Here is a 16,233-nt window from a genome sequence, read left to right as displayed (position 1 = left end):
TAAATTCTGTTTGAGTACACAGCTGTTGCATACAGAATGACACTGGTCTGTGAGGAAAGCAGAGAAAAAGAGTTGCACAGCTGGCAGGAAAACTGTTTTAGCAGAGGATGGTTTTGATCCATTGACTTCTGGGTTATGGGCCAGCATGCTTCTGCTGCGCCACTCTGCTGTAAACCACCCTAGATGGGACTGGAACCCACAATCCCTGTCTTAGGAGGTCAGTGCCTTATCCATTAAGCCACTGGGGCTGCACAGGACTTTGTTTTATCAGTTCCGTCCACATACGGGGACTTCCACAACAAAGCAACAACATGGGAAGCATAATGGGTGCTCTCAAATGACATAACAATGCCCTCTCAGGCCAGTGTGGTAGTAACTGAAACCACAGCTCACTTTGGTCAACCATCCTACTCCAATACAGTATGTCCCAGCTGTGGGTAAAGCCCTCCACCCTGAATTTATCACACTGTCACTCAAGATCCTTCTCAGGAGGTCCCAAATTGTATTGTTTGGGCTATGCCTTTTGATTTGTAAATTCTGTTTGAGTACACAGCTGTTGCATACAGAATGACACTGGTCTGTGAGGAAAGCAGAGAAAAAGAGTTGCACAGCTGGCAGGAAAACTGTTTTAGCAGAGGATGGTTTTGATCCATTGACTTCTGGGTTATGGGCCAGCATGCTTCTGCTGCGCCACTCTGCTGTAAACCACCCTAGATGGGACTGGAACCCACAATCCCTGTCTTAGGAGGTCAGTGCCTTATCCATTAAGCCACTGGGGCTGCACAGGACTTTATTTTATCAGTTCCGTCCACATACGTGGACTTCCACAACAAAGCAACATCATGGGAAGCATAATGGGTGCTTTCAAATGACATAACAATGCCCTCTCAGGGCAGTGTGGTAGTAACAGAAACCATGGAGGAGCTCACTTTGGTCAACCATCCTACTCCAATACAGTGTGTCCCAGCTGTGGGCAAAGCCATCCACCCTGAATTTATCAAGTAGTAGTTGATGGAAATCACACTGTCGTTCAAGATCCTTCTCAGGAGGTCCCAACTTGTCTTGTTTGGGCTATGCCTTTTGATTTGTAAATTCTGTTTGAGTACACAGCTGTTGCATACAGAATGACACTGGTCTGTGAGGAAAGCAGAGAAAACCAATTGCACAGCTGGCAGGAAAATGGTTTTAGCAGAGGATGGTTTCGATCCATCGACCTCTGGGATATGGGCCCAGCATGCTTCTGCTGCGCCACTCTGCTGTAAACCACCCTAGATGGGACTGGAACCCACAATCCCTGCTTTCAAATGACATAACAATGCCCTCTCAGGGCAGTGTGGTAGTAACAGAAACCATGGAGGAGCTCACTTTGGTCAACCATCCTACTCCAATACAGTGTGTCCCAGCTGTGGGCAAAGCCATCCACCCTGAATTTATCAAGTAGTAGTTGACGGAAATCACACTGTCACTCAAGATCCTTCTCAGGAGGTCCCAAATTGTCTTGTTTGGGCTATGCCTTTTGATTTGTAAATTCTGTTTGAGTACACAGCTGTTGCATACAGAATGACACTGGTCTGTGAGGAAAGCAGAGAAAGTCAATTGCACAGGTGGCAGGAAAGCTGTGTTAGCAGAGGATGGTTTTGATCCATTGACCTCTGGGTTATGGGCCCAGCACGCTTCCGCTGTGCCACTCTGCTGTAAAGAACCTGATATGGGACTGGAACCCACAATCCCTGCTTTCAAATGACATAACAATGCCCTCTCAGGGCAGTGTGGTAGTAACAGAAACCATGGAGGAGCTCACTTTGGTCAACCATCCTACTCCAATACAGTATGTCCCAGCTGTGGGTAAAGCCCTCCACCCTGAATTTATCACACTGTCACTCAAGATCCTTCTCAGGAGGTCCCAAATTGTCTTGTTTGGGCTATGCCTTTTGATTTGTAAATTCTGTTTGAGTACACAGCTGTTGCATACAGAATGACACTGGTCTGTGAGGAAAGCAGAGAAAGTCAATTGCACAGGTGGCAGGAAAGCTGTGTTAGCAGAGGATGGTTTTGATCCATTGACCTCTGGGTTATGGGCCCAGCACGCTTCCGCTGCGCCACTCTGCTGTAAAGAACCTGATATGGGACTGGAACCCACAATCCCTGCTTTCAAATGACATAACAATGCCCTCTCAGGGCAGTGTGGTAGTAACAGAAACCATGGAGGAGCTCACTTTGGTCAACCATCCTACTCCAATACAGTATGTCCAGCTGTGGGTAAAGCCCTCCACCCTGAATTTATCAAGTAGTAGTTGACGGAAATCACACTGTCGTTCGCGATCCTTCTCAGGAGGTCCCAAGCTGCCTTGTTTGGGCTACGCCTTTTGAATAGAAATTGGTGTTTGAGTACAAAGATGTTGCATACATAATGACACTGGTCTGTGAGGAAAGCAGAGAAAACCAATTGCACAGCTGGCAGGAAAATGGTTTTAGTAGAGGATGGTTTCGATCCATCGACCTCTGGGTTATGGGCCCAGCACGCTTCCGCTGCGCCACTCTGCTGTAAATCACCCCAGATGGGACTTGAACCCACAATCCCTGGCTTAGGAGGCCAGTGTCTTATCCATTAGGCCACTGGGGCTTCACAGGACTTTGTTTTATCAGTTTCGTCCACATACGTGGACTTCCACAACAAAGCAACATCATGGGAAGCATAATGGGTGCTTTCAAATGACATAACAATGCCCTCTCAGGGCAGTGTGGTAGTAACAGAAACCATGGAGGAGCTCACTTTGGTCAACCATCCTACTCCAATACAGTGTGTCCCAGCTGTGGGCAAAGCCATCCACCCTGAATTTATCAAGTAGTAGTTGATGGAAATCACACTGTCGTTCAAGATCCTTCTCAGGAGGTCCCAACTTGTCTTGTTTGGGCTATGCCTTTTGATTTGTAAATTCTGTTTGAGTACACAGCTGTTGCATACAGAATGACACTGGTCTGTGAGGAAAGCAGAGAAAACCAATTGCACAGCTGGCAGGAAAATGGTTTTAGCAGAGGATGGTTTCGATCCATCGACCTCTGGGTTATGGGCCTAGCATGCTTCTGCTGCGCCACTCTGCTGTAAACCACCCTAGATGGGACTGGAACCCACAATCCCTGTCTTAGGAGGTCAGTGCCTTATCCATTAAGCCACTGGGGCTGCACAGGACTTTGTTTTATCAGTTCCGTCCACATACGGGGACTTCCACAACAAAGCAACAACATGGGAAGCATAATGGGTGCTCTCAAATGACATAACAATGCCCTCTCAGGCCAGTGTGGTAGTAACAGAAACCACAGCTCACTTTGGTCAACCATCCTACTCCAATACAGTATGTCCCAGCTGTGGGTAAAGCCCTCCACCCTGAATTTATCACACTGTCGCTCAAGATCCTTCTCAGGAGGTCCCAAATTGTCTTGTTTGGGCTATGCCTTTTGATTTGTAAATTCTGTTTGAGTACACAGCTGTTGCATACAGAATGACACTGGTCTGTGAGGAAAGCAGAGAAAGTCAATTGCACAGGTGGCAGGAAAGCTGTGTTAGCAGGGGATGGTTTTGATCCATTGACCTCTGGGTTATGGGCCCAGCACGCTTCCGCTGCGCCACTCTGCTGTAAAGAACCTGATATGGGACTGGAACCCACAATCCCTGCTTTCAAATGACATAACAATGCCCTCTCAGGGCAGTGTGGTAGTAACAGAAACCATGGAGGAGCTCACTTTGGTCAACCATCCTACTCCAATACAGTATGTCCCAGCTGTGGGTAAAGCCCTCCACCCTGAATTTATCAAGTAGTAGTTGACGGAAATCACACTGTCGTTCAAGATCCTTCTCAGGAGGTCCCAAGCTGCCTTGTTTGGGCTACGCCTTTTGAATAGAAACTGGTGTTTGAGTACAAAGATGTTGCATACATAATGACACTGGTCTGTGAGGAAAGCAGAGAAAACCAATTGCACAGCTGGCAGGAAAAGGGTTTTAGCAGAGGATGGTTTCGATCCATCGACCTCTGGGTTATGGGCCCAGCACGCTTCCGCTGCGCCACTCTGCTGAAAATCACCCCAGATGGGACTTGAACCCACAATCCCTGGCTTAGGAGGCCAGTGCCTTATCCATTAGGCCACTGGGGCTTCACAGGACTTTGTTTTATCAGTTTCGTCCACATACGTGGACTTCCACAACAAAGCAACATCATGGGAAGCATAATGGGTGCTTTCAAATGACATAACAATGCCCTCTCAGGCCAGTGTGGTAGTAACAGAAACCACAGCTCACTTTGGTCAACCATCCTACTCCAATACAGTATGTCCCAGCTGTGGGTAAAGCCCTCCACCCTGAATTTATCAAGTAGTAGTTGACGGAAATCACACTGTCACTCAAGATCCTTCTCAGGAGGTCCCAAATTGTCTTGTTTGGGCTATGCCTTTTGATTTGTAAATTCTGTTTGAGTACACAGCTGTTGCATACAGAATGACACTGGTTTGTGAGGAAAGCAGAGAAAGTCAATTGCATATGCGGCAGGAAAGCTGTGTTAGCAGAGGATGGTTTCGATCCATTGACCTCTGGGTTATGGGCCCAGCACGCTTCCACTGCGCCACTCTGCCGTAAAGAACCTGATATGGGACTGGAACCCACAATCCCTGCTTTCAAATGACATAACAATGCCCTCTCAGGGCAGTGTGGTAGTAACAGAAACCATGGAGGAGCTCACTTTTCTCAACCATCCAACTCCAATACAGTATGTCCCAGCTTTGGGCAAAGCCATCCACCCTGAATTTATCAAAAAGTAGTTGACGGAAATCACACTGTCGCTCGCGATCCTTCTCAGGAGGTCCCAAGCTGCCTTGTTTGGGCTACGCCTTTTGAATAGAAACTGCTGTTTGAGTACAAAGATGTTGCATACATAATGACACTGGTCTGTGAGGAAAGCAGAGAAAGTCAATTGCACAGGTGGCAGGAAAGCTGTGTTAGCAGAGGATGGTTTTGATCCATTGACCTCTGGGTTATGGGCCCAGCACGCTTCCGCTGTGCCACTCTGCTGTAAAGAACCTGATATGGGACTGGAACCCACAATCCCTGCTTTCAAATGACATAACAATGCCCTCTCAGGGCAGTGTGGTAGTAACAGAAACCATGGAGGAGCTCACTTTTCTCAACCATCCTACTCCAATACAGTATGTCCCAGCTTTGGGCAAAGCCATCTACCCTGAATTTATCAAAAAGTAGTTGACGGAAATCACACTGTCGCTCGCGATCCTTCTCAGGAGGTCCCAAGCTGCCTTGTTTGGGCTACGCCTTTTGAATAGAAACTGCTGTTTGAGTACAAAGATGTTGCATACATAATGACACTGGTCTGTGAGGAAAGCAGAGAAAACCAATTGCACAGCTGGCAGGAAAATGGTTTTAGCAGAGGATGGTTTCGATCCATCGACCTCTGGATTATGGGCCCAGCACGCTTCCGCTGCGCCACTCTGCTGTAAATCACCCTAGATGGGACTTGAACCCACAATCCCTGGCTTAGGAGGCCAGTGCCTTATCCAGTAGGCCACTGGGGCTTCACAGGACCTTGTTTTATCAGTTTCGTCCACATACGTGGACTTCCACAACAAAGCAACATCATGGGAAGCATAATGGGTGCTTTCAAATGACATAACAATGCCCTCTCAGGCCAGTGTGGTAGTAACAGAAACCACAGCTCACTTTGGTCAACCATCCTACTCCAATACAGTGTGTCCCAGCTGTGGGCAAAGCCATCCACCCTGAATTTATCAAGTAGTAGTTGACGGAAATCACACTGTCGTTCAAGATCCTTCTCAGGAGGTCCCAACTTGTCTTGTTTGGGCTATGCCTTTTGATTTGTAAATTCTGTTTGAGTACACAGCTGTTGCATACAGAATGACACTGGTCTGTGAGGAAAGCAGAGAAAAAGAGTTGCACAGCTGGCAGGAAAACTGTTTTAGCAGAGGATGGTTTTGATCCATTGACTTCTGGGTTATGGGCCAGCATGCTTCTGCTGCGCCACTCTGCTGTAAAGAACCTGATATGGGACTGGAACCCACAATCCCTGCTTTCAAATGACATAACAATGCCCTCTCAGGGCAGTGTGGTAGTAACAGAAACCATGGAGGAGCTCACTTTGGTCAACCATCCTACTCCAATACAGTATGTCCCAGCTGTGGGTAAAGCCCTCCACCCTGAATTTATCAAGTAGTAGTTGACGGAAATCACACTGTCGCTCGCGATCCTTCTCAGGAGGTCCCAAGCTGCCTTGTTTGGGCTTTGTCTTTTGATTTGTAAATTCTGTTTGAGTACACAGCTGTTGCATACAGAATGACACTGGTTTGTGAGGAAAGCAGAGAAAGTCAATTGCATATGCGGCAGGAAAGCTGTGTTAGCAGAGGATGGTTTCGATCCATTGACCTCTGGGTTATGGGCCCAGCACGCTTCCACTGCGCCACTCTGCCGTAAAGAACCTGATATGGGACTGGAACCCACAATCCCTGCTTTCAAATGACATAACAATGCCCTCTCAGGGCAGTGTGGTAGTAACAGAAACCATGGAGGAGCTCACTTTTCTCAACCATCCAACTCCAATACAGTATGTCCCAGCTTTGGGCAAAGCCATCCACCCTGAATTTATCAAAAAGTAGTTGACGGAAATCACACTGTCGCTCGCGATCCTTCTCAGGAGGTCCCAAGCTGCCTTGTTTGGGCTACGCCTTTTGAATAGAAACTGCTGTTTGAGTACAAAGATGTTGCATACATAATGACACTGGTCTGTGAGGAAAGCAGAGAAAACCAATTGCACAGCTGGCAGGAAAATGGTTTTAGCAGAGGATGGTTTTGATCCATCGACCTCTGGGTTATGGGCCCAGCATGCTTCTGCTGTGCCACTCTGCTGTAAATCACCCCAGATGGGACTTGAACCCACAATCCCTGGCTTAGGAGGCCAGTGCCTTATCCATTAGGCCACTGGGGCTTCACAGGACCTTCTTTTATCAGTTTCGTCCACATACGTGGACTTCCACAACAAAGCAACATCATGGGAAGCATAATGGGTGCTTTCAAATGACATAACAATGCCCTCTCAGGCCAGTGTGGTAGTAACAGAAACCACAGCTCACTTTGGTCAACCATCCTACTCCAATACAGTGTGTCCCAGCTGTGGGCAAAGCCATCCACCCTGAATTTATCAAGTAGTAGTTGATGGAAATCACACTGTCGCTCAAGATCCTTCTCAGGAGGTCCCAACTTGTCTTGTTTGGGCTATGCCTTTTGATTTGTAAATTCTGTTTGAGTACACAGCTGTTGCATACAGAATGACACTGGTCTGTGAGGAAAGCAGAGAAAAAGAGTTGCACAGCTGGCAGGAAAACTGTTTTAGCAGAGGATGGTTTTGATCCATTGACTTCTGGGTTATGGGCCAGCATGCTTCTGCTGCGCCACTCTGCTGTAAACCACCCTAGATGGGACTGGAACCCACAATCCCTGTCTTAGGAGGTCAGTGCCTTATCCATTAAGCCACTGGGGCTGCACAGGACTTTGTTTTATCAGTTCCGTCCACATACGGGGACTTCCACAACAAAGCAACAACATGGGAAGCATAATGGGTGCTCTCAAATGACATAACAATGCCCTCTCAGGCCAGTGTGGTAGTAACAGAAACCACAGCTCACTTTGGTCAACCATCCTACTCCAATACAGTATGTCCCAGCTGTGGGTAAAGCCCTCCACCCTGAATTTATCACACTGTCACTCAAGATCCTTCTCAGGAGGTCCCAAATTGTCTTGTTTGGGCTATGCCTTTTGATTTGTAAATTCTGTTTGAGTACACAGCTGTTGCATACAGAATGACACTGGTCTGTGAGGAAAGCAGAGAAAAAGAGTTGCACAGCTGGCAGGAAAACTGTTTTAGCAGAGGATGGTTTCGATCCATTGACTTCTGGGTTATGGGCCAGCATGCTTCTGCTGTGCCACTCTGCTGTAAACCACCCTAGAGGGGACTGGAACCCACAATCCCTGTCTTAGGAGGTCAGTGCCTTATCCATTAAGCCACTGGGGCTGCACAGGACTTTCTTTTATCAGTTCCGTCCACATACGGGGACTTCCACAACAAAGCAACAACATGGGAAGCATAATGGGTGCTCTCAAATGACATAACAATGCCCTCTCAGGCCAGTGTGGTAGTAACAGAAACCACAGCTCACTTTGGTCAACCATCCTACTCCAATACAGTATGTCCCAGCTGTGGGTAAAGCCCTCCACCCTGAATTTATCAAGTAGTAGTTGACGGAAATCACACTGTCACTCAAGATCCTTCTCAGGAGGTCCCAAATTGTCTTGTTTGGGCTATGCCTTTTGATTTGTAAATTCTGTTTGAGTACACAGCTGTTGCATACATAATGACACTGGTCTGTGAGGAAAGCAGAGAAAGTCAATTGCACAGGTGGCAGGAAAGCTGTGTTAGCAGAGGATGGTTTTGATCCATTGACCTCTGGGTTATGGGCCCAGCACGCTTCCGCTGCGCCACTCTGCTGTAAAGAACCTGATATGGGACTGGAACCCACAATCCCTGCTTTCAAATGACATAACAATGCCCTCTCAGGGCAGTGTGGTAGTAACAGAAACCATGGAGGAGCTCACTTTGGTCAACCATCCTACTCCAATACAGTATGTCCCAGCTGTGGGTAAAGCCCTCCACCCTGAACTTATCAAGTAGTAGTTGACAGAAATCACACTGTCACTCAAGATCCTTCTCAGGAGGTCCCAAATTGTCTTGTTTGGGCTATGCCTTTTGATTTGTAAATTCTGTTTGAGTACACAGCTGTTGCATACAGAATGACACTGGTCTGTGAGGAAAGCAGAGAAAGTCAATTGCACAGGTGGCAGGAAAGCTGTATTAGCAGAGGATGGTTTCGATCCATCGATCTCTGGGTTATGGGCGCAGCACGCTGCTGCTGCGCCACTCTGCTGTAAAGAACCTGATATGGGACTGGAACCCACAATCCCTGCTTTCAAATGACATAACAATGCCCTCTCAGGGCAGTGTGGTAGTAACAGAAACCATGGAGGAGCTCACTTTTCTCAACCATCCTACTCCAATACAGTATGTCCCAGCTTTGGGCAAAGCCATCCACCCTGAATTTATCAAAAAGTAGTTGACGGAAATCACACTGTCGCTCGCGATCCTTCTCAGGAGGTCCCAAGCTGCCTTGTTTGGGCTACGCCTTTTGAATAGAAACTGCTGTTTGAGTACAAAGATGTTGCATACATAATGACACTGGTCTGTGAGGAAAGCAGAGAAAACCAATTGCACAGCTGGCAGGAAAATGGTTTTAGCAGAGGATGGTTTTGATCCATCGACCTCTGGGTTATGGGCCCAGCACGCTTCCGCTGCGCCACTCTGCTGTAAATCACCCCAGATGGGACTTGAACCCACAATCCCTGGCTTAGGAGGCCAGTGCCTTATCCATTAGGCCACTGGGGCTTCACAGGATCTTGTTTTATCAGTTTCGTCCACATACGTGGACTTCCACAACAAAGCAACATCATGGGAAGCATAATGGGTGCTTTCAAATGACATAACAATGCCCTCTCAGGCCAGTGTGGTAGTAACAGAAACCACAGCTCACTTTGGTCAACCATCCTACTCCAATACAGTATGTCCCAGCTGTGGGTAAAGCCCTCCACCCTGAATTTATCAAGTAGTAGTTGATGGAAATCACACTGTTGCTCAAGATCCTTCTCAGGAGGTCCCAAATTGTCTTGTTTGGGCTATGCCTTTTGATTTGTAAATTCTGTTTGAGTACACAGCTGTTGCATACAGAATGACACTGGTCTGTGAGGAAAGCAGAGAAAGTCAATTGCACAGGTGGCAGGAAAGCTGTATTAGCAGAGGATGGTTTTGATCCATCGACCTCTGGGTTATGGGCCCAGCACGCTGCTGCTGCGCCACTCTGCTGTAAAGAGCCTGATATGGGACTGGAACCCACAATCCCTGCTTTCAAATGACATAACAATGCCCTCTCAGGGCAGTGTGGTAGTAACAGAAACCATGGAGGAGCTCACTTTGGTCAACTATCCTACTCCAATACAGTATGTCCCAGCTGTGGGTAAAGCCCTCCACCCTGAATTTATCAAGTAGTAGTTGACGGAAATCACACTGTCGCTCAAGATCCTTCTCAGGAGGTCCCAAGCTGCCTTGTTTGGGCTACGCCTTTTGAATAGAAACTGCTGTTTGAGTACAAAGATGTTGCATACATAATGACACTGGTCTGTGAGGAAAGCAGAGAAAGTCAATTGCACAGGTGGCAGGAAAGCTGTGTTAGCAGAGGATGGTTTCGATCCATCGACCTCTGGGTTATGGGCCCAGCCTGCTTCCGCTGCGCCACTCTGCTGTAAAGAGCCTGATATGGGACTGGAACCCACAATCCCTGCTTTCAAATGACATAACAATGCCCTCTCAGGGCAGGGTGGTAGTAACAGAAACCATGGAGGAGCTCACTTTGGTCAACCATCCTACTCCAATACAGTATGTCCCAGCTGTGGGTAAAGCCCTCCACCCTGAATTTATCAAGTAGTAGTTGACGGAAATCACACTGTCGCTCAAGATCCTTCTCAGGAGGTCCCAAATTGTCTTGTTTGGGCTATGCCTTTTGATTTGTAAATTCTGTTTGAGTACACAGCTGTTGCATACAGAATGACACTGGTCTGTGAGGAAAGCAGAGAAAGTCAATTGCACAGGTGGCAGGAAAGCTGTATTAGCAGAGGATGGTTTCGATCCATCGACCTCTGATATGGGACTGGAACCCACAATCCCTGCTTTCAAATGTCATAACAATGCCCTCTCAGGGCAGTGTGGTAGTAACAGAAACCATGGAGGAGCTCACTTTTCTCAACCATCCTACTCCAATACAGTATGTCCCAGCTTTGGGCAAAGCCATCCACCCTGAATTTATCAAAAAGTAGTTGACGGAAATCACACTGTCGCTCGCGATCCTTCTCAGGAGGTCCCAAGCTGCCTTGTTTGGGCTACGCCTTTTGAATAGAAACTGCTGTTTGAGTACAAAGATGTTGCATACATAATGACACTGGTCTGTGAGGAAAGCAGAGAAAACCAATTGCACAGCTGGCAGGAAAACAGTTTCAGCAGAGGATGGTTTCGATCCATCGACCTCTGGGTTATGGGCCCAGCACGCTTCCGCTGCGCCACTCTGCTGTAAATCACCCCAGATAGGACTTGAACCCACAATCCCAGGCTTAGGAGGCCAGTGCCTTATCCAGTAGGCCACTGGGGCTTCACAGGACCTTGTTTTATCAGTTTCGTCCACATACGTGGACTTCCACAACAAAGCAACATCATGGGATGCATAATGGGTGCTCTCAAATGACATAACAAGTAGTATGTGAAACCATGGAGAAGCTCACTTCTCTCAACCATCCTACTCCAACACAATATGTCCCAGCTTTGGGCAAAGCCATCCACCCTGAATTTATCAAGTAGTAGTTGATGGAAATCACACTGTCGTTCAAGATCCTTCTCAGGAGGTCCCAAGATGTCTTGTTTGGGCTACGCCTTTTGATTCGGAAATTCTGTTTGAGTACACAGCTGTTGCATACAGAATGACACTGGTCTGTGAGGAAAGCAGAGAAAAAGAGTTGCACAGCTGGCAGGAAAACTGTTTTAGCAGAGGATGGTTTGGTCCATTGACTTCTGGGTTATGGGCCCAGCATGCTTCTGCTGTGCCACTCTGCTGTAAACCACCCCAGATGGGACTGGAACCCACAATCCCTGTCTTAGGAGGTCAGTGCCTTATTCATTAAGCCACTGGGGCTGCACAGGATTTTTTTTTATCAGTTCCGTCCACATACGGGGACTTCCACAACAAAGCAACAACACGGGAAGCATAATGGGTGCTTTCAGAAGACATAACAAGTAGTATGTGAAACCATGGAGAAGCTCACTTCTCTCAACCATCCTACTCCAACACAATATGTCCCAGCTTTGGGCAAAGCCATCTAGCCTGAATTTAGCAGAGAAAACCAATTGCACAGCTGGCAGGAAAGCTGTTCTAGCAGAGGATGGTTTCGATCCATTGACCTCTGGGTTATGGGCCCAGCACGCTTCCGCTGCGCCACTCTGCTGTAAACCACCCCAGATGGGACTTGAACCCACAATCCCTGCTTTCAAATGACATAACAATGCCCTCTCAGGGCAGTGTGGTAGTATCAGAAACCATGGAGGAGCTCACTTTTCTCAACCATCCTACTCCAATACAGTATGTCCCAGCTGTGGGTAAAGCCCTCCACCCTGAATTTATCAAGTAGTATTTGACGGAAATCACACTGTCGCTCAAGATCCTTCTCAGGAGGTCCCAAATTGTCTTGTTTGGGCTATGCCTTTTGATTTGTAAATTCTGTTTGAGTACACAGCTGTTGCATACAGAATGACACTGGTCTGTGAGGAAAGCAGAGAAAGTCAATTGCACAGGTGGCAGGAAAGCTGTATTAGCAGAGGATGGTTTCGATCCATCGACCTCTGATATGGGACTGGAACCCACAATCCCTGCTTTCAAATGTCATAACAATGCCCTCTCAGGGCAGTGTGGTAGTAACAGAAACCATGGAGGAGCTCACTTTTCTCAACCATCCTACTCCAATACAGTATGTCCCAGCTTTGGGCAAAGCCATCCACCCTGAATTTATCAAAAAGTAGTTGACGGAAATCACACTGTCGCTCACGATCCTTCTCAGGAGGTCCCAAGCTGCCTTGTTTGGGCTACGCCTTTTGAATAGAAACTGCTGTTTGAGTACAAAGATGTTGCATACATAATGACACTGGTCTGTGAGGAAAGCAGAGAAAACCAATTGCACAGCTGGCAGGAAAACAGTTTCAGCAGAGGATGGTTTCGATCCATCGACCTCTGGGTTATGGGCCCAGCATGCTTCCGCTGCGCCACTCTGCTGTAAATCACCCCAGATAGGACTTGAACCCACAATCCCTGGCTTAGGAGGCCAGTGCCTTATCCATTAGGCCACTGGGGCTTCACAGGACCTTGTTTTATCAGTTTCGTCCACATACGTGGACTTCCACAACAAAGCAACATCATGGGATGCATAATGGGTGCTCTCAAATGACATAACAAGTAGTATGTGAAACCATGGAGAAGCTCACTTCTCTCAACCATCCTACTCCAACACAATATGTCCCAGCTTTGGGCAAAGCCATCCACCCTGAATTTATCAAGTAGTAGTTGATGGAAATCACACTGTCGTTCAAGATCCTTCTCAGGAGGTCCCAAGATGTCTTGTTTGGGCTACGCCTTTTGATTCGGAAATTCTGTTTGAGTACACAGCTGTTGCATACAGAATGACACTGGTCTGTGAGGAAAGCAGAGAAAAAGAGTTGCACAGCTGGCAGGAAAACTGTTTTAGCAGAGGATGGTTTGGTCCATTGACTTCTGGGTTATGGGCCCAGCATGCTTCTGCTGTGCCACTCTGCTGTAAACCACCCCAGATGGGACTGGAACCCACAATCCCTGTCTTAGGAGGTCAGTGTCTTATTCATTAAGCCACTGGGGCTGCACAGGATTTTTTTTTATCAGTTCCGTCCACATACGGGGACTTCCACAACAAAGCAACAACACGGGAAGCATAATGGGTGCTTTCAGAAGACATAACAAGTAGTATGTGAAACCATGGAGAAGCTCACTTCTCTCAACCATCCTACTCCAACACAATATGTCCCAGCTTTGGGCAAAGCCATCTAGCCTGAATTTAGCAGAGAAAACCAATTGCACAGCTGGCAGGAAAGCTGTTCTAGCAGAGGATGGTTTCGATCCATTGACCTCTGGGTTATGGGCCCAGCACGCTTCCGCTGCGCCACTCTGCTGTAAACCACCCCAGATGGGACTTGAACCCACAATCCCTGCTTTCAAATGACATAACAATGCCCTCTCAGGGCAGTGTGGTAGTATCAGAAACCATGGAGGAGCTCACTTTTCTCAACCATCCTACTCCAATACAGTATGTCCCAGCTTTGGGCAAAGCCATCTACCCTGAATTTATCAAGAAGTAGTTGACGGAAATCACACTGTCGCTCGCGATCCTTCTCAGGAGGTCCCAAGCTGCCTTGTTTGGGCTACGCCTTTTGAATAGAAACTGCTGTTTGAGTACAAAGATGTTGCATACATAATGACACTGGTCTGTGAGGAAAGCAGAGTTAACCAATTGCACAGCTGGCAGGAAAACAGTTTCAGCAGAGGATGGTTTCAATCCATCGACCTCTGGGTTATGGGCCCAGCACGCTTCCGCTGCGCCACTCTGCTGTAAACCACCCCAGATGGGACTGGAACCCACAATTCCTGTCTTAGGAGGCCAGTGCCTTATCCATTAACAGGACTTTGTTTTATCAGTTCCATCCACATACGGGGACTTCCACAACAAAGCAACAACATGGGAAGCATAATGGGTGCTCTCAAATGACATAACAATGCCCTCTGAGGCCAGTGTGGTAGTAACAGAAACTACAGCTCACTTTGGTCAACCATCCTACTCCAATACAGTGTGTCAGTTCCATCTACCCTGAATTTATCAAGAAGTAGTTGACGGAAATCACACTGTCACTTGAGATCCTTCTCAGGGTTATAGGCCCAGCATGCTTCCGCTGCTTCATTCTGCTTTAAATGACCTGAGATGGGACTGGAACCCACAATTCTTGTCTTAGGAGGCCAGTGCCTTAACCATTAGGCCACTGGGGCTTCACATGATCTTGTTTTATCAGTTCTGTCCACATACGGGGACTTCCACAACAAAGCAACAACATGGGAAGCATAATGGGTGCTCTCAAATGACATAACAATGATGGAAATCACACTGTCGCTCAAGATCCTTCTCAGGAGGTCCCAGGATGTCTTGTTTTGGCTACGCCTTTTGAATAGTTTAAGGGACCAAAGTAAGTTATTGCTGTCCCTGCTAGAAATGCCTTAGTTTTATTTAATTACCCTATCACTATTGAAAAGACAGAGAAGATGGATTTTCCTCTGGCATATTTAAGGTCTTAAAAAGTAATTAATTTAATCATTATCAGGATTGTCTCTCAATCTTCTGTTTTCAAAAGTTGAATATTTATTACAGCTATTAGCACACAAACATTTTTATAGGTTGTATAAAACAATTCATTTTTTGCATTGTGCTCATTTAATGTAACTGACAAAATATATTTCTACTGAATAGGTGGATTATTGTTAACATTATGTGTTGATGATAAGAAAGAACAAGTTTCTAGAAATGTTTTTAAGGAAGTCAGGAAATGTCTAATAGCTGATCTCTTCATTGTCTTGTATTCAAACTTGACACAGATAGAGGCTGGAGTCTGATGCTTCGTCCATCTATAACATGGACATGGAAAAAGACGAGAGATAGAAGGTGGAAAGAGGCAGGACACAGAAGATAAATGTGCGCAGGAACAGTCTAGGAGGGAAGTAAAGGAGGAAGGGAGAATTATAGATAGAGGAGCTCAAGAGTAGCAGGCAGAGATAGAGGAAGGGGAAGCAAATGAATTTTATCTACATTTTTAATATGATGGCTGCGGTGTACTTTAGTGGTGGCCTGCGCCTTTGGGTGATAGTATGCCAGGGTTAGTTAATAGGAGCCCCTTACACACAAAACACACACACACACACACACACACACACACACACGCACAGACACACACGCACTCTCTCTCCCTCTTTCACTGGATAAGCCTTCTGAAACATAATCTAGAACAAAATTTGAAAAAAATAACAAACTCAAAGGATAGTGATACTGATGAAAACGTTTTTGGTGAATAAGCAGCTGCTTAAAGAAAATAATAGAATGCCTTTATTGTCATTATACAATTGCACAACAACATAATTAAATGCATGGATATTTAAAAAAATCCTTAATCTGCCAGCCCCCCTGTGTGGTTAGTGAAAAGTCAGTTTAAAGACATACAGCTACCAAAAGCAGGGGGCGTCTCAATTTGAAAATAATGGAACATTTGGATTTCAGACGGATGTAAGTGATAGGTGGGTCGGGGTATTGAAAACAGGTGTGGCAGTAAGAAATGTATTTAGGCCTTGCTTGAGTTTCAAACAATGTTTATGTGTACTCCACTCCAATATACAGACTCCAATATACTACACAATTTTACCAGACATACCAAGACAACATCTGTGGAAGAAAAGCTC

General features: G+C 46.6%; 5 non-coding genes across 5 annotated transcripts; all 5 read right to left on the bottom strand.

Annotated features, from left to right (window-relative positions):
- Positions 1-2,550: 2,550 nt before the first annotated feature.
- Positions 2,551-2,623, bottom strand: trnar-ccu (transfer RNA arginine (anticodon CCU)). Its single transcript has one exon. It is a non-coding gene; the product is annotated as a tRNA-Arg (tRNA).
- A 1,453-nt stretch (positions 2,624-4,076) lies between these two features.
- Positions 4,077-4,149, bottom strand: trnar-ccu (transfer RNA arginine (anticodon CCU)). The gene has a single exon. It is a non-coding gene; the product is annotated as a tRNA-Arg (tRNA).
- A 2,776-nt stretch (positions 4,150-6,925) lies between these two features.
- trnar-ccu (transfer RNA arginine (anticodon CCU)) lies at positions 6,926-6,998 on the bottom strand. Its single transcript has one exon. It is a non-coding gene; the product is annotated as a tRNA-Arg (tRNA).
- Positions 6,999-9,433: 2,435 nt separating this feature from the next.
- trnar-ccu (transfer RNA arginine (anticodon CCU)) lies at positions 9,434-9,506 on the bottom strand. Its single transcript has one exon. It is a non-coding gene; the product is annotated as a tRNA-Arg (tRNA).
- Positions 9,507-12,990: 3,484 nt separating this feature from the next.
- trnar-ccu (transfer RNA arginine (anticodon CCU)) lies at positions 12,991-13,063 on the bottom strand. The gene has a single exon. It is a non-coding gene; the product is annotated as a tRNA-Arg (tRNA).
- Positions 13,064-16,233: the final 3,170 nt, after the last annotated feature.

Source organism: Labrus bergylta, chromosome 12, assembly GCF_963930695.1.
Source record: "Labrus bergylta chromosome 12, fLabBer1.1, whole genome shotgun sequence".
NCBI lineage: Eukaryota > Metazoa > Chordata > Actinopteri > Labriformes > Labridae > Labrus > Labrus bergylta.
The sequence above is the reverse complement of the archived record's forward strand: the minus strand, read 5'-3'. Positions and strand labels throughout refer to the sequence as shown.